Source organism: Rattus norvegicus, chromosome 2, assembly GCF_021556685.1.
Source record: "Rattus norvegicus strain SHRSP/BbbUtx chromosome 2, alternate assembly SHRSP_T2T, whole genome shotgun sequence".
Taxonomy (NCBI): domain Eukaryota; kingdom Metazoa; phylum Chordata; class Mammalia; order Rodentia; family Muridae; genus Rattus; species Rattus norvegicus.
Window position 1 is genome coordinate 223,632,892 of NC_141535.1, and position 27,085 is coordinate 223,659,976.

General features: G+C 44.4%; 1 long non-coding RNA gene and 1 pseudogene across 4 annotated transcripts in view; both read left to right on the plus strand.

The window, feature by feature from the left end:
• Positions 1 to 44: 44 nt before the first annotated feature.
• The window catches only part of LOC102548236 (uncharacterized), a 76,236-nt gene continuing 49,195 nt past the window's right edge, over positions 45 to 27,085 (plus strand). For 3 of the 4 annotated variants that reach the window (XR_015676952.1, XR_015676953.1, XR_015676951.1), the window contains exons 1-2: positions 45 to 235; positions 13,828 to 15,259. This is a non-coding gene — a long non-coding RNA (uncharacterized LOC102548236). Of the gene's footprint in view, positions 236 to 13,827; positions 15,295 to 27,085 lie in introns of those variants that run through there. The other variant, XR_015676950.1, reaches the window with a different exon arrangement.
• Positions 484 to 4,535, plus strand: Meak7-ps1 (MTOR associated protein, eak-7 homolog, pseudogene 1; annotated as a pseudogene).

Genomic DNA, 27,085 nt, shown 5'->3' on the forward strand with positions numbered 1-27,085 from the left:
AGGGGCGAGGCGGGAGGGACGCGCCGCGCCGCCCGCCGCCCTCCCTGCCCCGCCGCCCTGGTGCCCTGGGCGCGCGCTGGGGCTCGCCCCTCCCCGGGCCCCCAGGGCAGGGGCGGCTCAGGGGCGGGGATGCGGCGCGCAGGCAGCCTCTGCCACGAGTGGCGCTTGCCCCCAACTGAAGAAAAGTTGCGAGCAGAGCAAGGGAGAGGGAGTGCCGGGTGACCTGCCTGAAAGGGTGAGCCCAACCGCCACAGGCGCCTTCTGCGGGGTAGACAGGTGCCCCCCCCCCACACACACACACACAGAGGCAGGCTACAGTGGAGAACCCAACTTTTCCTGCACCTACAAGGGAGAGGTTCCTGAGCAGATTAATGGAGGCAGACCCAGATTGCTTCTCCTATGGAGCTGAAATAGCCCGTGAGCCTTTGAACTGAAAAAAAAAAGGGGGGGGGGTCGGCTCTCAGATTGGATTCTGAAGAAGAAATGTGGAAAACTGTGCAGCTCCACTCCGTGCACCCTGTGGGTAGGACAGGTGCCCCACCCCGGGGGAAGGGGAGTCAGTCACCACTTAGAACGCCTGTGTAGCTGGTCTTGAGGGGACCTCTTTGGAATCATTTGAAGTAGTTATTGTGCTATGGTTGCGGAGTAAAAAGCATTATACCAAAGGACTGAAAATACGCGATTTTCATAAAATATACGTTCAAACTTAAATCCTTCCTGTTCTTAAACCATACCCTCAATGGCTGGCTATCCTGTCCTCTCTTCTCAGTCTATGGTCTCCTGGTCTGGCACCCTCTAGGCATGGCCACGCATTAAAGACATTGTCTGTATAACCAAATCTCACTTCCTGGCTCAAAAATCCCCCGAAAAGCCAAACATGAATACTATTTAAAACTCTTATCTTCCCTTTGCCCCCCTGTATGAGACTTCTCTCTTACAGCACACTTTGTTTATCTATGTCTTCTTTCTGCCTACTATAAACTCTCCAAGAAGAGCTATCTTTGTTCAGCGCCTACCACATTTGCCTGGCACACAGTAGGTGCTTAGAAATGTTTGTCGATAGTATTTGCTACCATACATTCAAATGTCACCCCAACCTCGTCTTTTTTGAGGTTTCTGCTACTTCAAATTGTTAATGAGAAGTTCTGGGCCAGTTTGGTTACACTATCCTGATTTATCAGTATGTGTAAAAACAGGAGTTTTCTGCAAGAAAAGGAAAAATAATGGTTCTTTGATTTCCAAGTTGTTTCCGTTAGCAAAACAAGTTTCTATTTTAATCTCAGAAAATTATCCCGGCCAGTTCAGGCTTGGGACATTGTTTTAGGCAAACAGCTTGGTGTTATCTATTTCAGACGCTTCTAACAAAGTCCAGAAAAATGTTAAGAGTCAAAATATTTTTTTTTCTGCAGAAAAGTCAAATGTTTGTCAATGTAATGTAGGCTTGCTTCCGGACCCCACTGGCTACTCTGGACCCCACTGGCTACTCCTTGGTGGCCTGCATTGATTATTGGCTCCTGTCAGGTTACTGAAGGAGCTCCATCTGCACAGTGGATATTTGAGTTAACCTACAGGCTAAAGAATAAATACACAAGAGGGAAAAAGAGTGACAGGAGGAAATAAGATAGCGTCTGCACGCTTCTCTGATATGGGTAGTTTTTTTTTGGTCAAGATAACCCTCCATCGTCCTTCACTTAAATAATCTCCACTTATACATTTTGGACTCATGGTTACATATTTTTTGCTTGTCTTCTATTATATGGACTTCTGTAATATTACACTTCTCCAAGAGCGGCTCTTGGTGAATTACTTTGTAATTGCCTCTCTGCCAACAGGAAGTGCTTCCTGGGTGCTCAGCACACTGATTGGCACAAGGCTTAACTAGGTCCGTGGGGTTGGACTGGCAGGCTACTGCCTGGTGCGCATTAGCTCCTGCCTTGAGGAAGTGGTTATTGCATCAGGGTCTTGTATCACGGTTTGAGGACACCATAGAGGATTTCCATGGTGTATCAGGTCATTGTGTTAAAATTAACGAGCACCGGTGATTGCGTTGTGCCAGGAAATATTTGAGAGCCCCAAAAATGCTATCAAGGAACCGATTCTGATGCACTCACATTAGGGTCTCTTTAATCAGGCTCCACCCTGGACCACACCACTATCTCTGATGCAGGAGAATGGGAGTCTCCGAGCCCAGTTTCAGGCAAGCATTTGTAGAGGCAAGAAGAGGGTGTCTAACCTGGCACGCATCTGACTGGGCGACCATTATGGCCTTTAACATAATTGACTGGTGCTGGGAGCCAAACCATAAACTTAACTTCTGTTTTCCTCCTGGTTGGTGGTTGTTAGGAAGTGAAGTGTCAGGGGCAGACTTGTAACCTGGGGGTGCAGATTTGTTGGGGTATAACCTGGAAGCTGGTGCTGCTCGCAGGTTTTGGGGGGGTGGGGGTAACCTGGAAACCGGTGTTAGGCACAGGTCTTGTTGAGGGGTAGCCTGGAAACGGGTGCTAGGAAGCAGCCAGTCAGTTAACTTGAGTTCAACCTGAGGTCAGGTTTTCTAAGATAAAGTCCAAAAGGTCTCTCCATTGAAAGGGGGAAAAAAAAAAAAAAAAAACAATGGGATTCCCGTGTCACTTCACCGTCTCGGTCATTCTTGTTTGTTGAGTATTGGAGATTAAATCCAAGGTTTCATGCATATTTCAGCCTTCAAACGCACTAGCAAGAATGACATCAAATGTTCTGCTTTGAGCACTTAACCTGCAGGGCAAACCTTTGGTTAGATTTCCCGACACTCCTTACAGGGAGCAATCCCAGCTTCCTCACGTACACATAGATATCTGCCGTTGGTGGCCCAGTGATAGAAAAGACTGATGAGAATCAAATATCTAACTTTCAACCTCCTGAAATCCATTATTTAGTCCTTTTATCCCAACAAATATTCATCACAGAGTCTACGAACAGTCATTTCTGGGTACAAAGATTTCAGCTGGAGACAAGATCAAGTTTGCCCTGAGAGAGTTTATAGCCCAGTGAAGGAGCAGGGAAGGGGTTCAGTGAAGAGAGCAGGAGGGTGGAGGGTCTATGGAGGGGAAGGGGATGGCATTTGAAATGTAAATACATAAAATATCCAATAAAAATAAAATAAAATGCTTACTTACCCCTCTTACTCTTTGTTCTTCTCTGTTCTTGTCTCCTTCCCACTTCCCACCATGTGCCTTTCCTCTCCTACTCTCCTCTCATTAAACCTCTCCGTGTGGAAAAAAAATTAAAAGAAAAAAATAGCCTTGTCAAGGAGGCTCTATCCCCAGCGATGGCCACCAGACCATACCACAGCATGTGGAGGCTGAAGCTGACCAACAGGGCACCTGGGAGTTGCAGGAGCATTTCCAGGGAGCACTTCCTGTCCCACCTGCTGAAAGGGAGCCGTGAGGAGAAGAGCCTTAAGGTTATGAAAATGATCTCAGCTGCAGAGGCTCCTACAAAGACCAGAGATGTCCAGGAGTTCACAGAGGACCTTGTGACCTCTGTGGTACACGTGCTGACCCACCAGCATGAGCTTCGAGGCTGAACCTGGAGGAAATCCATGATAGTTGATGGTTGCCTAGCTGCTCTCGGAGATGAAGTTTCAAGATGGCCACAAGTTTCTGGGCCCTCAGCGCCCAGACCAGGTCTGCGATCAAGCCACGATCAAGAAATGGGTGTTCCAAGTCTCTTGCCTGGGCATGTTTCTGAGTATTGTCATTCACAGGGGCCTATGCCTCCTGGGCTCATCCTTTGACTTTTCCACGCTGGTCCCTGAGTGCCACATGGACCAAGAGGCGGGGTGTGTTGGAGAGCATTCTGGATGTGCTGTCCGTCATCTACTTCAGCTCCCACCTGGCCATAGAGCATCAGCACAGCTGCCGACTGCTGTTCGCTCAGCTCCACTGGCGAGCGTCTCCCAGCTGTGCTAGGGTCCCAGCCTGATTGTCCTTGAGAACAGGGATGGCTATGTCTTTGGTGGTTTTGCCTCCTGCTCTTGAGAAGTTAAGCCTCAGTTCCAAGGGGACAACAAATGTTTCCTGCTCTCCACCCCCTGCCTCAGACTGGCCATGTACATGCACACAAGCTACTATAACCACTTCTGTACTTGAATTACAGACGGCAGACCATGCCCAACGGATTGGGCGTGGGTGGGCAGCACCATTTCTTTGGGCTTTGGGTGGCTGCCGACTTTGGGAAAGGACACAGCAAGGCTAAGCCCACATGTACCGCCTACAACAGGTCACGGCTCTCTGCCCAGGAGGACTTCCAGTTTCATTAAGATGAAGGTGTGGAGACTTGGCAACCTCTTAAAGACCCATCAGGGCAAGAACAGGAAGAGCACCCTGGACTCAAATCCTGACAGCCATAGCCTGTTGGGGATCAGTGGACAGGCTCGGGACATTGAGAAACCACAGGAAGTCCCCAAGGATGAGGACTGAAACTCCTGGACAGAGCTTCTGGGAGCAGCGGCTGGGACTCCCCAATGCAGACTCATCCCTGCTGGGTGAGCAGAGAGAGCTCTTCTTACCCTTGGTCCTCACTCCTGCTTAGCCTTAACACAGCCATATGGTTGCACCCAGGCCATCGGGGACATACTTAATCAGAACACAGCGATGCCAAGAAAGACCCCTCTGAAGCCGTAATTGATGGGTGTTGCCCCTCAGGGCCCCTGAGCACAGGTTAGAACCTTGGTCTTAAACTTTGTTTTTTGGGCTGGGGAGATGGCTCAGCGGTTAAGAGCACTGACTGCTCTTCCAGAGGTCCTGAGTTCAATTCCCAGCAACCACATGGTGGCTCACAACCATCTGTAATGAGATCTGATGCCTTCTTCTGGTGTGTCTGAAGAGAGTGACAATGTACTCACATAAAAGAAAGAAAAAAAGGAAGGAAGAGAGAAAGAAAGAAAGAAAGAAAGAAAGAAAGAAAGAAAGAAAGAAAGAAAGAGAGAGAGAGAAAGCAAGCAAGCTGAGCAAGTGTTGGAAAGCAAGCCAGTAAGCAGCATTTCTCTACTATGTCCTTTAAACAAATTTTTTTTGCTTTTTGTCTTCTGTCTTTTGTCCATGGTATTCAAAGACAAAGAGGCTTGAAACCTGCTGGGACTGGTGGTTGGTTGTTGGGGCACACATCCTTGCCTTGTGAGGAGGCACCATGCTTGGCCTTTGCTCTGGGGTCCCTGTAAGTGTCCCCGATGGCCATCATGAGTGGAAAGACACGGGGTGCTTAGCTGAACATCTTGGTACTCTGTGAGAACATCCACACTCCCCCAGCATGGAATTTCTGGGTTTGTAGCTGAAGATCTGAAGGAAATGTCTCTGGGGCTTCCCATAGGGGTCCCATCTAGCTTTCTCAAAACGTTTAAAGTAAATCTGATGAACAAGTGGGAAAACCCACTATTTACCCAGAAACCAAGACTTTACTGTGCTGCTAACCCAATTATGGAACCTGAGACCTTTGGGGAGACTTGAAACCTGTGTGCTTGCCTAATGTGTGAAGAAGAGGCTGATGTCAGTGGTGGGTGATGTCCAGCCCTGGCTTCTCAGGAGGAGGACGGACCATGGGACAGCATAGGCTCACTTCGGACAGACAGGAGATGACTCAGATGGCCAGGCTGCCCATGTCACTGTGAGTGATGGCTGCCCAGCTCCATCTACCCAGAGGAGCTGTGGGCCTCTGAGACCTCTATGTTTTGTTTTGTCTTCTGTTATAAACATCAACCTTTATGGAGCTGGCACAAGTTTGACTTTTGCATATACAGTTTGCCTCAATCAAAAACCAAAAGCCACAGTAAAGTCGGCTATGCACATTTTTCCTGTTCTGCATTTTAGCCTACGAAGCTCCTGAAATACTCCACATAGCAAACTTGAGCATGACAGGAGGGCTGAGGCCAGACCTACCAACAGAAGTGCCACTTCTATGGGCAGAGGGCTTGGCATATGGTGCTGACAAGGGCTGGGCCAAGTTCGTTTTCATGGTAAGAAGCCAGTTGTCAGTGGGATGTGGGATAGAGATAGAAAACACTAGAATCCCCAGACAAAGCCAGTGTAACGTCACAGAACTGGGTCCCTGTGCCATGGAGTGTCTTTTGTTTTGCTCTGTTTGGGTTGTTGTTATTTTGTTATTTTGCCCCCCACTCCCATCCCCCGAGACAGGATTTGTCTGTATAGCCCTGGCTCTCCTCCAGCAAGCCAACAAGTCAGCCTTCAACTCAGAGATGCGCCTGCCTCTGCCCGCCAAGGGCAGGGATTAAAGCTGTGTACCACCACCCCCTGGCAAGTGGCAAGTGATCTTTGTTTTAAATAAAAATGTAGTCATGTCAAAAAAGAGGGGAAAGAGGAAACTCTCTCACTCACCGCCCTCCTTCAACTGGCACCTCATTGAAGGCTTGAGCTTTTGTGGCTTTAAGGAATTCAAAGGGAACAGACAACGGTTTCAGGCCAGATTCATGGATTCCATGGCAACTAGGCTTCCTTAAACCCCCATAAGCCTGGGGTCTAGTTGCTCCCAGGCCATTTCTTTGTGCAGATAACCACAGCTAACAGCGAATCTAGGCCTAGTCTCTCAGCCTCCGTCCATTTCTTCCTTCTACCCACACCTTCCTCTCTCTCATCTGTATAAAGGCCACCTTGAGGCCGGCAGACACACAAGCTCTTTGGGAGGACAGCACCCTGACTTGCACCGTCCCTTTATTTCCATTAACTTTTAAGGCATAAAAGTAACGCTTCAATCTCACAGACCCCAAACTTCTAGCATTCCCACTTCCTTTGCTTTTTGCCTATAAAAGTGCTCGGTTCCAAGCTGAACTTTCCTCCGATGCCTTACCAAAAGCAATAATGAACAACAACAACAACAAAAAAATCACACTAACCACCTCATTTTTGTTTTTTAGATATGTACTTGATACATCTGTACCTTGATCTGGTGGGAGACAGAATCAGCTCCTCAGAGCTGTCGTTGGGCCTCCACACATGAACACAAACAATAATAATGGAATTGTTTAAAAACATTGATATCCAAACATGGTAGAAAAACTTTCTCCCACGTACATCTAATCTCAGATATAAGCCTCAAGGCTAAAACACTGAACCCAGGGTGGGCAAATATAGTCTAGTAACATATTGGAAGAAGCCATTTCTTAATTATTTGTTTATTTTATGTATATGAATACACTGCAGTTGTCCTTAGATACATCAGATCCCATTATAGATGGTTGTGGACCACCACGTGGTTGGTAGGAATTGAACTCAGGACCTCTGGAAGAGCAGGCCTAACCACTGAGCCATCTCTCCAGCCCCCAGAAGAAGCTATTTTAAGAAAGTTAATTTCTGTGTCCCACGTGGTCCTTGGTTCACAAACTACCTTCCCTCCTGCATGAGAATTTGACCAATGCTCGCATTCTAGCTCCTTTCCTCTTTCAACCTAAAAAGGTAACACCCATACTGCCCATAAAAATGGCTTCATGGAGAAGTGCATCCAATGAATAGTACACCGTCACATTGGGCACGGCTTACGTGGCTTTTCTGTGCTGACTCCATGGAGGGACCCTGGACATCATGCCTATAATGTTGTCTCAGAGATGCTCCAGACAGGATAAGGTGCTTACGCCCAGGCAGTTACACCTATGTAATGATGCTTTTCTTTACATTTTGCACCCGAGATCAACTGCTGTGTGAGCTGTATGCTGAAGAGGAGCGCTGGGTGCTCCTGTGCAGGCACAGGGTGGTCCCCACCCTTTATCCTTCAGAGAAGGCAGGTGATAGGTGTGGTCATGATAGTCTCTCGGGCTCAGCTGTTTACTTACCTAAGAAGAACTCCTGAGAACATGATGCAACCCATGGAGCCATGTAACCTCATTAAGGATGGTTATGTTAACTATCTGTAGAACAGATATGTATTTGAACAGGATGGAGTCATATCTCAAACTAAAGCAGAAAGACTGTATACCGAAGTCCCGGAAAAGGTTTTATTGATGTTAAAAAAAATGAGGGAATGGGCTTTTATCTTTCTTTTAATTCTGGGATTTGATACAATTAGGGAAAATACATTTTGAAGGCATAAAGCCATTTTCTCTTATTTGACAAATAAGTGACATGTTGTGATAATTATTTAATCTGTCACAGGTTTCCACGGGTTCCCACCCCCACCTTTAATCATTCAGTTCCCAGATAAAAGACGCACAACTCATATTTATAATAAGCCTTTAATGCCCTAGAACCGGCAGTTATCTACCCTCTAAGCTATAAGAATCCACTTGCCCTTCAATCACCCTGTTATAACTCGCCATGTTCTATCTGAGCAGCTCTTAACTCCAATTGGCCAGCCCTCAAGGCCATGTTTTCATGACTCACCTAACCCATGGTGTCTTCTCCTCCCCTTTCCTTCTCTCTCTCCTCCTCATGGTCTCTCATCTGACCACAAGCCTGGGAACCCAAACCTTACCTACCTCTCTTCTTCCCCACTATAGGCTGTAGGCATCTTTATTCACCAATCAGGGATAACCTGGGGCGGGTGTTACATAGCATCACTTGAGTCTACCTGCAGGTTCTCTCATCCCTGGGGCATCCAGGCCTTGGGGGTCAGTACTTAGCACTACCATACATAGCAAAAGCCCAAACCTGGATGGTGACACGGTTATGGAACCAGACCAAAGGAGTAGGGGCTTGAGAGGGTGGAGAAAACTTCAACAAGCAAGATGTCTTGATGCTCTTCCAGACAACGGAATTCTATTCCCAGCACACGTGTTTGATGGCTCACAACCACCGCCTCCAACTCCACTGCCAGGGCTCCAGTGACCTCTTATGACCTCTGCAAGAACCTGTGAACACCCAGCGTACACACACACACACACACACACACACTCACACACACACACACAGAGACACACATACACATACACAGAGACACACACACAGAGACACACACACAGAGACACACAGACACACACACAGATACACACTCACACACACTCACACACACACAGACACACACACATACACACACATACACATACACAGAGACACACACACAGATACACACTCACACACACACACACTCAAACTCACACACATACACACACACAGACACACACATACACAGAGACACACACACAGATACACACTCACACACACACACACTCAAACTCACACACACACTCACACACACACAGACACACACATACACAGAGACACACACACAGATACACACTCACACACACACTCAAACTCAGACACACACTCACACACACACAGAGACATACACACACAGATACACACACATAGACACACACAGATGCATACACACAGACACACACAGACACACACACAGATGCATACACACACAGACACACACACACAGAGACACATAGACACACACAGACACACACACACAGAGACACACACACACATACACATAGACACACACTCACACACACACACACTCACACACACACTCACACACACAGAGACACACACATTCACACACACACAGACACACACGCACACTCATACACACACTCACACACACTCACACACACACATTAAAAAGACACTTTAAAATAAAACGAATCTATTATAGTTTGATGTCATGGTACATAGGTGTAATTCTCATGTCTGAGGAAGCTAAGGTCAGAGAACTGCTTGAATTCAATAGAACTCGGGCAACATAATGAGACCCTGTCTCAAGACAAAAACAAAATTGTGGGAAAATAATATTCTATTAACTACTTAGTTATAAAAATTAGTAATATGAATAAACACATATATAAGCATTAAAATATAATGAAATCATCAAAATTTAATAATCCGAAGTTTTATGTTTGTTTTCTCCTTATAAGCCAAAGCATTACTCTGTTAGCTAATAAACAAATGAGGCATGGTTATTTCAAATTCCAAGTAGTTCTCATCCATTTTCAAAAAATTGCGAGAGGTAATAGAAGGAAGGCTTTATTCGCTGTCCTCTGGATTCTACTTGAATTTAGTTGGAATCATCAAAGTAGCTGGAAACACGGAACAACACATTGTAAAGCAGCTCCCGGAGCTCTAAGATAGTGTTCTACTCCGTTTCATACTCCTCGGCCCCTTTTTGTGTCACAGGTGTTTTTACTCACAAAAAGCAAACAAACATGATTTATCTTGTTTACTTATAAAGAAGGGAAGATTGTTCTATGTTTATAAGATGCGTTTCATATCCCAGAATTAGGCATGGTGATGGCCCTTACCTTCTGTAACGCACTATCCTTGGACCCACAGTAAAAAATTCTTTTCACTTTAGTAAGTTCAGAGCAGACTGGGCAGGTCTCCTGAACAACCTTCTGCAATCTACCGTGAGGGAACATGAGCCTCCTGCAAGTCTCTTGCCTTTGAAACAAACTCTTATGAGAGTTGTCTACATAGTAGCATTTAGAATTACCTGGGAGACAGGCTTCTGGGCGTGCCCCCAGGGGATTGTCTTGATTACGCTAATTAAGGTGGGAAGATCCCCACACCACACCATTGGTGGGTGGTACCATTTCCAGGCCAGGAGCAAGGGAGCTGAGCAGAGGCATGAATTCATGACCTTGGCTTCCTGATTGTGGATGTCGTAAGAACAGTTGCTTCGAGCTCCTACCAACTTGGCTTCACTGACCTGATGGACTGTGCTTTTGAACTTTGAGTCAGAATGAACCCTTTCTCCCCGTGTCATTCTTGTCAGGGTGTTTTACTCCGGCGGAAGGAAAAGAAAGTATGCCACCCTGCTCACTTCATCTTATTTTATCTTGCCCTGTAGATGGAATGATAGACGGATCAGGGATGCATCAGAAATAGCTTTATGTTGGGCCCCAAACTAGCTGAGACTTGACAGAGATGCTAAAGCTGTCAGACCTTGCCAAGCAGAGTTTGTCAAAAGACCAACATGAAAAAAAAAATTAAAAAGACAGTAAATGCTAATAGATGCCAAAGGGAAGGCAGTGCCACGCAGCGCCTGTCACTCTTCTTTACCAAGGAAAACGGAGCATTGGAGAACAGGGAACATGTAAAGTGAGTCATAAATTTTGCAACTCGGTTTTCAACGAAGGAATTGAATTGGAGAGTATGATGGCCCGACTTTCTCTGAGGCGGCATATATCTAAGTTGATAGTGTAATTAACATCGAGCTTAAATGTCGGCAGACTCAGCAGCATGAGCACAAATCTTGGGATGAAGTGTTTCAAGGAAGACGTCATCCGAAAATGCTCCCTTGCTATGGCTGCCCTTACACACGTAGGACTTTTAACATTTAACAGCTTCTGTCTTAGGTGTATCTAATCGAAGCAAGCTTATGATGGTTACTTAAAGGAAACTTACTTATGGATCGTGAGGAGTTAGAGTTGGGAATGGAAGAGTCTTCAGGAACTGGTGTTTCTTTCTCTGGGGCTACACATTCTTGTGCCTGTGTTTTTCTATTGTCTCTACTTCATCCCCATCCAGTCTGCAAACTGGCTGTCCTCATGGCCCTTCAAGGCTCTGCCTCCAGTCACTCTCCTTCTTCTGGGCCTTGGGTTCATGTCTAGTCACATTACAATCCAAAAAGGGACTCCAGCTCTCAAGAGAGAAATACTCAGCCTTGCCTAGTTTTCAGATGGGTGCCTATCTTTTGCCTGATCAGAGAAGATTGATTTTATTTGGTATTACCATGAGAAGAACTCAAGCCTGAATGTAGGTGAGGAAGGTCTAGAAAAGCAGAGGAGAAACCTAACGTGTACCTAGAGTGCTGTGAGCTGGACACCATGTTTGAGAATATCAGAAAAACATAACGAACACATTCATATACCACGGCACCAGGGAAAACGGACACATTAAGGGGAATATTTGCTGTATTTGTGAACGATTCACCATTAAGTTATTACAGTATTTATTTTATGCAAATGTGTGCCTGAGTGTTTATAAGTCTGTGCCCCACATGAGTTTCTGGTGTCCAAAGAGGCAAGAAAGGGACATCAGATTCCCTGGAGTTACAAACAGTTGTGAGCTGCTGTGTGGAAACTGAGACCTGAGCACAGGTCCTCCTTAAGAGTAGCAAGTGCTGGGGTTGGGGATTTAGCTCAGTGGTAGAGCGCTTGCCTAGGAAGTGCAAGGCCCTGGGTTCGGTCCCCAGCTCCGAAAAAAAAAAGAACCAAAAAAAAAAAAAAAAGAGTAGCAAGTGCTCTTAACTGCTAAGCCATCTCCAGCCCCACTGAGTTTTATGTCAATAAATTTATTTCCATTAATTATGTGACATGCTAGATATAAAATGTTAGTAGCTTTGGATGTTAAGCAAAGGTTTTCAGGTCAAATGCTGATAAAGTTTTGTATTTAAAAAAATCACTTGGTGTGACAAATTTTTGTAGATAATGCTGTTAGTACTCATGCTGGAAACAAGTGTCAAACCATGGTTTTATTTACTTATTTTAATTTTAATTAGTTTACTTATTTAATTAAGTGGCACTGCTGAGGGGCCCTGTGTCTGTGGAGGTCAGAGGGCAATTTGCAGGAATCTTCCTTCTTTCTACCTTTCAGGTCCCAGGGGTCACCAGGTTTTGGGGCAGGCACCTTTACTCACTTAACCACGTTGTCAGCCCTCAACCCATGATGCCTCTTTACTGTGATGTACCCTAATAGAGGCAATGTGAAAAACCTCAGAACTCTGAGTGGAGAGACCATTTTACATGTTTCCTCTGATACCTTTACATCTGCCTTTGGCATAAACTAGAATGGGCCTAGCTCAGGAAGTTTCTAGAAGCTGGGCCGAGGCATAGGTGTTCAGTTTCAGTTACCTAGGAGGTTGAGGTGGAAGTACTACTTGAGATAGAAAGTTCTAGACCACGCTGGGCAATGTGGTAAAACAAAAAAGCAAAACCAAACCAATCAACCACACGAATGAGAAGAACCCAGTCAGGCGCGGCAGCCCACAACTGTAGGCCTGCACTTCCAGCTCTTGGGAGGTGCGGGTCAGTTCAGGGCCAGTTGGGCTTTATACCAAAACCAAAAGCAACAGAAAGTTCCTAGAGAAGCAGCTCCTGCTGCCACCATTGCCCTGAAGCAGAGCAAACACTGCTCAGTGTGCAGGCCTGTCCAGCCCCAGTTTGGAGGCCTCAGTGGAGTCAAGGAATGTAGGCAGCTGGATTGACTCGCCCATCCCAAGATCACCTCTTCAGGATCAGAATCCATCTCTGGGACAAACAGTTTCACTGAGATGACATTCTCTAACTTGAATAAACAAAACTTGAATAAGAAAACCTGGATTTTTTTTTTAAAAAGACGAAAGTCAAATCTTTTTTTTTTTTTACCTTTTCCGATAAACTATAGAATGTGAAATCTTTTAAATATTAAAATGATTGCATCCATTTTATTTTTTTTAAAGATTTATTCATTTATTATATATAAGTACACTGTAGCTGTCTTCAGATACACCAGAAGAGAGAATCGGATCTCTTTACAGATGGTTGTGAGCCACCATGTGGTTGCTGGGAATTGAGCTCATGACCTCTGGAAGAGCAGTCGGGTGCTCTTAACCGCTGAGCCATCTCTCCAGCCCAAAAGATTGCTTTTTTTTTTTTTTTTTTGGTTCTTTTTGTCGGAGCTGGGGTCCGAACCCAGGGCCTTGCGCTTCCTAGGTAAGCGCTCTACCACTGAGCTAAATCCCCGATTGCATCCATTTTAAAAAAAATAAATGGTCGCCTATCACACGGTAGTGGAGAAATAATTTACGTGAGTGTACAGTTGGAAATGTTTTCTGAAAGTTTTAAAACTGGGGTTTTAAAGAACATATCTCCGATAAGGTTTGAAGTTAATCCTACCCATTATTCTGCCTTTGTAGTCTGTTTGGAGGCGTGCGTGATGGATCTGTCTGCCGTCCAGTCAATGCCCCCGTATCACCCTGGAAGCGATTCATGTTTGCATCCTGCACATCTAATGTCCACAGAGTACTTTGCGGCTGTCATCTTCAGCTAAAGAAAATTGTGTCCTGTGCTGCTCTCACAGTTGAAGACGTCTCATTCTATATTCAACCGCGATTTCTTATGAAAGATGATTTTCCAGAGGGAGGAACAAAGGATCTGGCTGAACAGTAACGCTAGGCATACACTCCCCTGACCTTTACTTGGAGAGAAGGGAAGGGAATTGGGAACTTGAGCAGAACTTGCAGTTCATTTTCAGAAAAAAACCACACTGCTAGTGGTTTGGCATCCCCTGGTTTTCAGGGGAGGGATCTTGGACCCAGTGAGCGAGGTTCAGTAAGTCATCCAGGTCGCTAGCCAAGAAGAAGGAGAGACTGGGCTGTAACTCGGTCTTGACTCATTTCAAAGCCCTGTGCAGGGTGCCTTGTTCACTGCACCCTGTGCTGTAGTGATTTTACAGACTGTAGATTCATAGAGCAAATGTGTGTCTGTAACACGACTATGGAAATACTTCATCCTGAAGTGTGTATATACTAGCGTGGTGGGGTGATAGAAATGTCCTTATTCTATCAGTACAAAACCGCATTCTCGGTAATACTGGGACAATCCACTTTCTGCTGTAAAGGAGGAGATAATAAACTCCACTAAGGCCTGAGTTAGCGATGCTAACACGGACCCACGGGCACTGGAATGTGATCACGTGACACTATCACGGAGGCGTCTGCGCATCCTCCAACTGACAGGGCTGCAAAGGTCTGCTCAAAGGAACATTGTTTTAGACTTTGGGGCTCTGCAGGCATTCTTACTGGAGAAAGGAGACTCGAGAGTCACAGTTAACCGACTGGGTGAAACCTAAGAGCTAGGGGACGTAGAGATCAGTGCTTAAAGGTGCTTATGGCATAGGAGGATTCCCACTGGAGCAAACTAGTTAGCTAGGGTCACCCTATTAATGAGCCTGAGTTCACCTGGGAGAACCTGTCTCAGTTAATAAGATAGAGAGTAATGAAGAAAGGCTTCCGACACTAACTGGCCCCCACGCTTAGCATGTAACTCTACACGTGTATATACAATACATATGAACACACATATACACAAGTAAACACACACCATACATAGTGGTTTAAATACGTTTGACCCAGGAAGCAGCACTATTAACAGGCATGACCCTGTTGGAGGAAGTGTGTCACTGTGGGGATAGGCTTTGAGGCCCTCCTCCTAGCTGCCTAGAAGCCAGTCTTCTCCTGCGTCCCTTCAGAACAAGATGCAGAACTCTCAGCTCCTTCTCCAGCCCGATGCCTGCCTGGACACTGCCATGCTCCCGCCTTGATGATAATGGACTGAACCTCTGAACCTGTAAGTCAGCCCCAATGAAATGTTGTCATTTATAAGAGTTGCCTTTATCATGTGATTCTTCACAAGAATGGAAACCCTAACTAAGACACCACACATTCATACATGTAAGAACAAACAGAGAGTGCTAAGAATAGACCCAGGAGTGTCTTTGCCTCAGATCAGCTCTCGACTACTGAAAACCAAGGCAGGTTTTGATTAAGTTTATGAAGAAAGAGTGGGCAAGAAAGTGGTTTGCTCAGCACAGTAGAAGGCCTCTGAGTCAGAGGTTAGCATTATCCTCCTGGTCTCTGTCTGAGCCAGGCTCTCGGACCTTCCAGGTACCTTATTTATAAGGGAATTTCCTTAGAGACAAGTGCTATTCACCTTTCATTACAAGGCCAAAACTGGCCCCGAAGATGAGAGAGATACTGACATAGAAGATGTTTTAGAAGTGTTTGCACAAATATTTTTCTTAAATACTAACAAAAGGACATATTTCTAAGGCTAATAAATCCATGATTTTTATATTTGTGTTTTAAAGTGGAGAGGCTAGTCAATTACCTAAGTATTTTCAGTGATCTTATTGTGGTTACTCAATGCATATCCCTAATTGTATTCATGCATAAGTGGGATGGAAAAAATAGGAGAAGGGTTGCATTGGAAAAGCATTGGAAAATTTCTTTATTTGTCTTCAGACAAGGATTTTTTAGTTAGTTAGTTAGGGTTTCACACGGCCCAGGTTGATGTCAGGCTTCCTTGTGTGCTACCTTGAGTTAATTGTGACCTTGAACTTTTGATTCTCCTACCTCTACCTCCAGAGTGCTGGAAGCAAGAACAAGAGTCACCATGTCAGGGGTACGCAGTACTGGAAACTGAACTTAGGGACTCATAGATGCTATGCAAGTACTCTAACTGGGCTGATGTCCTAGACCAGATAGCAATTAAAGATATTTTTAGAGCTATTGAGTACATGTATGCCCAGGGTGTACATGTACCAGTACACAGACCATGGCACATGTGTAAAGGTAAGAGGAGAACGTTGTGTGGTTGGTTCTAGCTTCCCACCTATCTATGTGTTCTGTGGATTGAACTCAGATCATTAGACCCACATAGCATCTTTACCCACGGGACCATCTAGCCCAGCCCAGATAACTGGCTTTTGAAACTCTCCATTTATTCGAATATTTGCTTCAGTAAATCTAAAGTAGGGAATAACAACAAGGTGGCTTTAATGAAGACATCTGTGACAGTATGTGACGGGGTAGGCGCTGGGTTGGAGCTGCAGTGAGTAACTGTTATAGCTCTCCCACTTAGGAACCTTCTCAGTGAAGGTCGTGTAGTAAGACCGTCCTTCAGACAATGCTGCTAATCCCGGTGTGTTTCCCAGTTGTCACTGCCAATCAGGACCAGGACGTCTGTTATTTGAGGTTGCTATTTTTTCCATGCTGTAGTGACAGGTGCCAATGTCTGTTCAGTTCCTAAACCCATGTAGGGGAATCAAGATGCTCAAGATAGGAGAGCTTTAAGGAGAAATGAGAAAGAAATAGTGGATCCCCTGGGATAACTCATCCCTAGGATGCTAGACTAGAATGTTCTGAATGAGGTTTATAGCCTTTCTCGTGGGTTCATAGCTGTGGATTGATGTTAGCAGGGTGGCTCCTGGTAAAAGATGGAGGACTTTCCCGGCTCGTGTTCTGTGGCTCTTCAGTTCGTCTTCCTCATCCCAGCCCATGAATCTACCTGGTAGAAATAGCTATGGACTCATGGCCTTAGATAATAGAGCCAGCTCTTTCTGCTCATTGCTATTTCAGAATGAAACTCAGGGACATGGAGTGATCACTGTAAATCACAATGGATACTAAAAATCGCCATCTACAAATGTAGCTAGGGAAAGGAATCTTACATTTGCAGTGCTTAGGAGATGAAAAATACTCGTGAACAGTTCACTTGGAAGGAAACAGGAAACATGATAGTAAAACTCAAAAGTTAACGGCTGCCTGTAATCCAGGCAGAAGCATCATGAGTTGGCAGCCAGCTTGGGCTATACAGTGAGCAGCCCTGTCCTTAAAGAAGAACTAACTGCTCTGGGTCCCACTCCCTAGAGGTAAATACTGCAACTGTATGCTAACTCCTGAATGTATGCATGACATTCAGGATTAGTGACAAACAAGAAACCAGCTGTATTCAAAGTGTGTCCATGAGACCACAGTTCATTGTCATGGCACAGCTACATAGCTCTGGGCAGGACACTTTCAAGTGACAGCTTTCTAAGCAGGAGGAAAGGGAATGGGACACAATCAACACAGCCATCTCCTTCTCCTTCCCAGAGGCCTAAGCAGACTTCTAAGATCTCCCTCAGGTAAAACAAGTAAATGGTCATTGGTTAGGCAGATACCAATTGTTGCCTCAATATTAACCATTGTTCAGAAATTGAGAGACTACACGCACACACACACACACACACACGCACACACACACACACACGCACACACACACACACACACACATATATATATATGTATATTCATGCATACTTGCCTAACTATCATATTTGTTCAGACAATTGTGACGTAATGATTGCCACACAATAACTTCTTCACTTTGCTTATTATATTATTGTTATTATGATTATGATTATGATTATATTTTTTGAGACAGCAGACATTTTCAAAATGAGAGTTATTTCCCAACAGCCACTACATTTTGCTTGACCAGTCCCTTTTAAACTGACACTGTCACACGAAGAGGTTATTTCAGAGTTCCTTTGAAATGATATAAGAATTATTGTGGGCTGAAGCAAATTCCATTTAAACAGAGTGAGATGGTTCTGGAAATAACAGCTAGGTGAATAAATGTTTGCCTTCTGATGAGTATCTAGCCACAAATATTTTCTAATCATGCTAATATGCGGGCAGAAATAAGAGGGTTGGGTATTAAACATTTTTGGTGTATTTGTACAAAATATCATGTTAGCAAGTGAATTTTAAATTGTTGACAGATTTCTGGAGGGAAAAAATGGCCTCACTGATTGTTTCCTGGCTTGAGCTGCCCTGAGGAGGAGGGATATGGCAGGCGAGGTAATGTAGATGCTCAGGACATTTCTTCTCCTCTTAGGCACAAATGCATGGAAGGCAGTACAGGAGAAAGAACTCAGAGGAGGAAGTCCTTTAGTTCCCTGTGACAGGGTCCTGAGCCAGGACCTGAAGTGAACAGACACCGCTGGGAACCCAGCCCTCATAGCCCTTTGCCTGGTGGGGCTGGCTGTTCCCAGTCCCTAAGGCCAAGTAGTGAAACAGTTTGCCTTTTTTGGTTAAAATCTCTATCTTTCAGTCTCATTTTCGCATTGTCATCATTAATCTCAAAATGTGTTGCTAAGTATGAAAATATGATTATATGTGACAAGTTATTAACTTCCCAGACTTTATGTCCTTTAGTTGCCAGACAAGGACCGGGAATGAGATGAGAGCTAACATCTCTTCCAGATTTGAAGTGCTGAGACCGGCCTAGGTTTCTGGAATTAGCTGATCACCAGAGGCATCTGGGGGAGGTTAGAAAGCAAAATTCATGGGCCACCTCTCTGGTTTCGATTCATTCATTCAGCTAGCAGTCACTGAGGGTCTTGGGTTAAATGCTGAGGACACAGCCATGGAAGACAGCCTGATCCTGCCCCATTATTTACAGGAAGGGCAGATGAACCCAGTTTTGAAACACAGCTCTGAAAGCTACAGTTCGGAGAGGCAAAGTGTCAGGCCAAAAGTGCACACAAAAGATGCTTCTAAGGATCTTCTTTTTCTTGGCCTTTAGTAGCTTTATTATCTGAAAGGCGCTTCTACTTTTTACTATAACTTCTAAGTAGTTTCTCTAAAATATGTGTGTGTGCGTGTGCGTGTGCCTGTGCGTGTGTGTGTGTGTGTTACAAACGTAAATGTTAACCAGAAGAAAGCATGCAATAGATGTAGATATATCAGCCGATATTAGGAGTGGTTTTAACAAATTAACATTGGTTCTTGATTGGCTCGCTATAGATATCAGCATAAGTCGAAAGAAAATTATATTTGGTTTGCAATGAGAGTGATATTTTATTTTAGATTTTTTTTATACAAATAAACTAATTGTTGTGTAACTTGAGTGATACTAAATTCTATTTCCTCCTCGGTGAATTGTATAATTTTACCTATTTCCACGTGTCTCACAGCCAGTGTTTTATTTGTGAAGGGACACCACAGCCACGGCAACTCTTATCAAAGAAAGCACTTAACTGGGGATTGCATACAGTTTAGTCTATTCTCATGGTGGTGGGAAGCCTGGTGGCACTCAGGCAGACACGGTACTGGAGAAATAGCTGAGAGTTCTCCATCCAGATCTGCAGGCAGCAGGAAGAAGGAGAACTAGGCTTAGCATGGGCTTTTGACTTCAAAGCAGGGACCCACTTCTTCCAACAAGGCCACACACAACTACTAACCCTCTCAAGTAACACCACTTCCTAAAGACCAAGCATTCAAACACGTGAGCCTGTGGGGGCCATTCCCATTCAAACCATCGCACCAGATACAATACTTTGAATTAAGATTAAATATTTTACCTTGTGATCTATGTTTCATGCTTGCTGAGTTATTCAACTTTACTTCCTTTTAAATGATATTAGTAATGTAAAACAAGTGAAAAATATTTCTTTTTAAGCCTCCCAAATTACAAATTGAACAGGAAAAAACAACTTGACCTAGTTCAGGGAGCGAAACTACAGGAAACAGTAAAGTTAAATGCCTTTCAAGGAGCTGTCACAAGTGAACCCTTAATTGCTTACCTAGCGAATTAGAATCTTTATCATAATTTCCCCATCGATACCTATATTCCAATATATTCAGATGAAAAAAGAGATAACTTTTAAACAGTCTATAGATGTTCAAATCAAGGCTCCAGTTAGGTGGTGTGCCTTACCTCATTATTACTGTTAGAGCCAAGCAGAGCCTGGATGATTTACAAAGAAATGTATTTTCCCACAGTTTTAGAGGGTAAGAAGTCCAAGACCAAGTGTTTGGTGAGGTCTCCTGTGTTGCCAAGATGTTGTTTCTTGCTGCTAGAGAATCTAAGGCATGGTCAAGTCATGCATCAAAGACACGTTCACTAAAGCAGGGAGCAAGGAGCCATAATTATACTCTCTTGTACTTTCTGCCTTCTGATTTTCTCCTGATGCTTCCTCAGCTTCCTGGGGTCAGGGACACTGCAATGTGCCCACCTTGATGATAATGGATGGAACCTCTGAACCTTTAAACCAGCCCCAATTAAATGTTGCCTAAGCAGGGAATAGAGAGGCAAAGATTAAAACAGAGACAGAAGGAACACCCATTCAGAGCCTGCCTCACATGTGGCCCATACATATACAGCCACCCAATTAGACAGGATGGATGAAGCAAAGAAGTGCAGGCCGACAGGAGCCGGATGTAGATCTCTCCTGAGAGACACAGCCAGAATACAGCAAATACAGAGGTGAATGCCAGCAGCAAACCACTGAACTGAGAACAGGACCCCCATTGAAGGAATCAGAGAAAGAACTGGAAGGGCTTGAAGGGGCTCGAGACCCCTTATGAACAACAATGCCAAGCAACCAGAGCTTCCAGGGACTAAGCCACTACCTAAAGACTATACATGGGCTGACCCTGGACTCTGACCTCATAGGTAGCAATGAATATCCTAGTAAGATCACCAGTGGAAGGGGAAGCCCTTGGTCCTGAACCCCCAGTGAACGTGATTGTTGGGGGGAGGGCGGCAATGGGGGGAGGATGGGGAGGGGAACACCCATAAAGAAGGGGAGGGGAGGGATTAGGGGGATGTTTGCCCGGAAACCGGGAAAGGGAATAACACTCGAAATGTAAATAAGAAATACTCAAGTTAATAAAAAAAAAATGTTGCCTAAGAGTTGCCTTGGTCATGGTGTCTGTTCACAGCAGTAAAACCCTAACTAAGACAATCCCCTTCTAAGGAGAACACTTGAGACCTCACACCAGAATCTGAGAATCACAAGGTGATGGACTGGTCACTAGTTTTCAAAGTGATAAACTAGCAGTTTTAAAGCAGAACATCTAAAAACGTCCGATTTCCATCTGGTTGGCTCATGTGAGAAAGTCAGCAAAAGTGTGAGGCAGGAGACTGGTGTTAACTCTTATTTTTACTTCTAGTTTCTGATTTATGGTAAACACCAACCATTAGTGTGTTTGCAGTTATTTTTGAGATACTAGGATCATCTTTATTCGTCACAAATTCTATCATATACAATATATGAATAACTTGAGGATTAGGAGGAGACTAGTGAAACGAGTATAAGGTGTGCTTCTGCATTATGCCACTAGCTGCTTTTCCGTCACAATTCCTAGAGCATATAAAATCACCAACAGCTTCAAGTCTGGGTGTATTTTCTTTTTGAGACATTTTGTACCTCAGGATGCCCTGATCTTTGGCCTATTTCCATATCTATCAGACTATCTGTCCTCATTTGATAAGACCACTGGAAATACTAGCCTCTGCCCCTAGTGACACAATTTACATTTATTTTGTTGTGAGATAGCCAGTCTTGATTTTAAGTGTGCTACAAACACTCAGAGTTTTTCCCTTCTCTTCCCTCTCCTCCCCTTTCTCCTCACATTTCTTCTCCTAATCCTAATTTTTACAGTCTCCCCGTGTTGCCTAGGTTGGCCTGGAATTGCTGAGGTCAAATGATCTCTTGTCTAGGCCTCAGTAGGTTAGGCCTATAGACATGCACAATCACTTCCCACATGAATAATCTCATTTCAGAGAATGGTACTTCCTTTCTATCACTCTCCTCTGAGAACTGGCTTCTCCCTTCAAGACTGTTATAGGATACTATTTTTATTAGAAATGACTTTATGGTATTTGCTTTTGCTGCAGTCAGTGCTAAAACAGTGAACAAAGGCGACATGGAGAGGGAAGGGTTTATTTGGCTTATAGGTTACAGTCATCGTTTGGAGAAGTGGAGGCAGGAATACAAGGTAGGAACCCAGAGGCAGGAATTGAAGCCAAGACCAGAGAGGAATACTGCTTACTGGTTTGGATTGGATTCCTCTGTATTGCTTACTACCTTGTGTGTGTGTGTGTGTGTGTGTGTGTGTGTGTGTGTGTGTGTGTGTGTTGTTGTTGTTGTTGTTGTTGTTGTTTTAATTTTTTCTTTTTTACTTATTCACTTTACATCCTACTCACTGCACCCTTCCCGGTCACCACTTCCCACAATCCTTCCCCTATCTCTATTCCCTTTCTCCTCTGAGCAAGTGGGGGTCACCCTGATTATCCACCCTCCCCTACCCTGACACTTCATGTCTCTTAGAGCCTAGGTGCCTGCTTTCCCACTGAGGCCGGACAAGGCAGCAGAGCTAAAAGAACAAATCCCACAATACAGGCAGAAGCTCTTGGTATAGCCCCCACTACAGTTGTTCAGGACCCACATGAAGACCAAGCTGTACAACTACTGCATATGGACAAGAGGCCTAGGTCCAGTCTGTGTATGTTCTTTGGTTGGTGGTTCAGGTTAATTGACTCTGTTGGTCTTCCTGTGGAGTTCCTATCAGCTTTGGGACCCACAATTCTTCCTTCTATTCTTCAGTAAGAATCTCCAAACTCCATCCACTGTTGTATTGTGGGTATCTCTATCTGTTTGAGTCAGCTGCTGGGTGACCCTCTCAGAGGACAACTTGCTCCTGTCTGCAAGCATAACAGAGTATCATTAATAGTGTTAGGGATTGGTGCTTGTCCAGGGGTTGGGTCTGTAGTTGGGCTGGTTATTGGTTGGCCATTCATTCCCTCAGTCGCTGCTCCATTCTCCAAGCCTGCACTACTTGTTGACAGGATACACGTGGGGTTGGAGTTTTGTGGGAGGGTTGGTGTCTCTCTACTGGGCTTCCTGCCTGGCTACAGGAGGTGGCCTCTTCAGTTTCCTTATCCCAAAGAATGTTGTGAGTCACAGCTAAGGTCAACTCCATTGATTCTTGGGAGCTTCCCTTATTCCACCTTTCTTATGCAGCCTAGATCCACAGTAAGCTGGACTCTTCTATGCCAATTATCAGAACATGCCGCAACGACATGATTGCAGAGCGATATGATCTAGATAATCATTCAGCTGAGGTTCTCTCTTTTCAGGTGACTATGCTTGTGTTGACAGCTGAGGTTAATTATGAAAGTTTTCTTTACTCGTTTTGCATTTATTGTTCTCACTATTACCACTTACAGTGTGTGTGTGTGTGTGTGTGTGTGTGTGTGTGTGTCTAGTATATAGTAGTGTATTGCTTTAAGTGTTGGGTCAAGGTGTTAAGACAATCTCATTTTCTATCTTTATAAAGTCTGACAACATTATGCATCAAGGACAAGGTCAGGGTAGGCATGGACAAAGCAGTGAATTCTGAAAAAGGCTACAGGCAAGATTAAACTTTTCATTAGATTTAGGGAGATGGGCGACTTCCATGAGGATCAGAGTCATGTCTTCTGCTCTACGAGAGGTATGGGAGGTTCCAGAGGAAAGAGCTGTCCTTGGGCAGTGGACTGCAAACTTGAGGGTCCCCATAGACTCTTCTAAATTTAAAGATGGCATTACGTTGCCCAACTAGATATCATGGACAACTTCTCAAAATATGGGAAGCTTAGGCTGGAGGCTCTGTCTCAGGAATGGGCTCAATTTTACTTTCCTATAAGCAATATTGGTTAGGATGAGCCATTGATACTTAATCGAATATCAGTAATTGATGAGTTATCAATAGTTGATTGATAAAGGTACTACACCTGTAAAATGCATGATCAATGCCCATCAGGAAAGCAGTGAAAATAAGAGACCATGGATACCATGTGATACTAAAATTATAACTAGAGACTAATGAAACTTACATCTAAAATTTTTTTCCTGAGGGCTGGGGAGACTGATCAGCTGGGTAAAGGCAATTGCTGTCCAGGCCTGACAACCTGAGATGGCTGGGTTGCTAGAACCCGCATGAAGGTGGAAGGAGATTCTACAACGTTGTCCTCTGTGTGCACGATCTGACACGTACGCTCTGCTCCAGCCTAAGAGAAATGAAACAGATTCCTTGAGTATTTACCGAATTTCCCATTCTTTCCACAATTCTTTGGGTCAGTTTTGTACACTTTCTATATGCTTTAAAACCTAATGCTCACGTATGGCAGATTAGTTCTTAAATCTATGGTCACAAAACTCCCGAGAACCTGTTGGTAAAATGTGTACCCTCTTAGCAGCAGAATACAGGCATACGATATGGGATACACAGGTGGATCCTGTGTATTGAGTCACAGGATAAGGGCACTCTAGAATAAGATATTCTCATTCTTGATCAGTGACTTTCAATTAACCATTTAACTCAGGTCAGTAAACAGTTTTGTGAAAATTGCAACACTTTACGCACTTTTACATTTAGTGTGAGATCTCCATGGAAACTACTCAGCTCTGCTTATGTAGCACAAAATCACCCATAGAAAGGTCCAGTGGGCTCCCAAACCCCGTGGGAGAGAGAGTTTACCGCCGAGACAGGTGGGCACTATTGAGACTGCAGAGGGGAAGAGACCACCAACACTGCCCACCCCTGCCCACATCCCTGGCCCAAGAGGAAACTGTATACTGCCTCTGGGTTCCCTTGGATAAGGGCACAGGAGCAGGAAATCTGCTGCATCTGAGACACCTCCAGAACCTGAAGGGACCGACCGGATAAACAGTTCTCTGCACCCAAATCCTGTGGGAGGGAGAGCTAAACCTTCAGAGAGGCAGACACACCTGGGAAACCAGAAGAAACTACACTCGGCCCATATCTCTGACTCCAGAGGAAAACACCAAACGTCATCTGGAACCCTGGTACACGGAAGCTCCGGGAAAGGCGGCGCAGATCTTCCTGGTTGCTGCCGCCGCGGAGAACTCATAAGCAACACCCCACGAGCAAACTTGAGCCTCGGGACCACAGATAAGACAAAACTTCCAGCTCCAAGTGACCTGCCTGGTGAACTCAAGACACAGGCCCACAGGAACAGCTGAAGACCTCTAGAGAGGAAAAACTACACACCCGAAAGCAGAACACTCTGTCCCCATAACTGGCTGAAAGAAAACAGGAAAACAGGTCTACAGCACTCCTGACACACAGGCTTATTGGACAGTCTAGCCACTGTCAGAAATAGCAGAACAAAGTAACACTAGAGATAATCTGATGGCGAGAGGCAAGCACAGGAACCCAAGCAACAGAAACCAAGACTACATGGCATCATCGGAGCCCAATTCTCCCACCAAAGCAAACAGGGAATATCCAAACACACCAGAAAAGCAAGATCTAGTTTCAAAATCATATTTGATCATGATGCTGGAGGACTTCAAGAAAGACATGAAGAACTCCCTTAGAGAAACACAGGAAAACATAAATAAACAAGTAGAAGCCTATAGAGAGGAATCACAAAAATCCCTGAAAGAATTCCAGGAAAACACAATCAAACAATTGAAGGAATTAAAAATGGAAATAGAAGCAACCAAGAAAGAACACATGGAAACAACCCTGGATATAGAAAACCAAAAGAAGAGACAAGGAGCTGTAGATACAAGCATCACCAACGGAATACAAGAGATAGAAGAGAGAATCTCAGGAGCAGAAGATTTCATAGAAATCATTGACTCAACTGTCAAAGATAATGTAAAGGGGAAAAAGCTACTGGTCCAAAACATACAGGAAATCCAGGACTCAATGAGAAGATCAAACCTAAGGATAATAGGTATAGAAGAGAGTAAAGACTCCCAGCTCAAAGGACCAGTAAATATCTTCAACAAAATCATAGAAGAAAACTTCCCTAACCTAAAAAAAGAGATACCCATAGGCATACAAGAAGCCTACAGAACTCCAAATAGATTGGACCAGAAAAGAAACACCTCCCGACACATAATAGTCAAAACACCAAACGCACAAAATAAAGAAAGAATATTAAAAGCAGTAAGGGAAAAAGGTGAAGTAACATATAAAGGCAGACCTATCAGAATCACACCAGACTTTTCGCCAGAGACTATGAAAGCCAGAAGATCCTGGACAGATGTCATACAGACCCTAAGAGAACATAAATGCCAGCCCAGGTTACTGTATCCTGCAAAACTCTCAATTAACGTACATGGAGAAACCAAGATATTCCATGACAAAACCAAATTTACACAATTTCTTTCTACAAATCCAGCACTACAAAGGATAATAAATGGTAAAGCCCAACATAAGGAGGCAAGCTACACCCTAGAAAAAGCAAGAAACTAATCTTCTTAGCAACAAAACAAAGAGAAGAAAAGCACACAAACATAACCTCACATTCAAATATGAATAGAACAGGAAGCAATAATCACTATTCCTTAATATCTCTCAACATCAATGGTCTCAACTCCCCAATAAAAAGACATAGATTAACAAACTGGATACACAATGAGGACCCTGTATTCTGCTGCCTACAGAAAACACACCTCAGAGACAAAGACAGAAACTACCTCAGAGTGAAAGGCTGGAAATCAACTTTCCAAGCAAATGGTCAGAAGAAGCAAGCTGGAGTAGCCACTCTAATATCAAATAAAATCAATTTTCAACTAAAAGTTATCAAAAAAAGATAAGGAAGGACACTTCATATTCATCAAAGGAAAAATCCACCAAGATGAACTCTCAATCCTAAATATCTATGCCCCAAATACAAGGGCACCTACATACGTAAAAGAAACCTTACTAAAGCTCAAAACACACATTGCACCTCACACAATAATAGTAGGAGATTTCAACACCCCTCTCTCATCAATGGACAGATCATGGAAACAGAAATTAAACAGAGACATAGACAGAC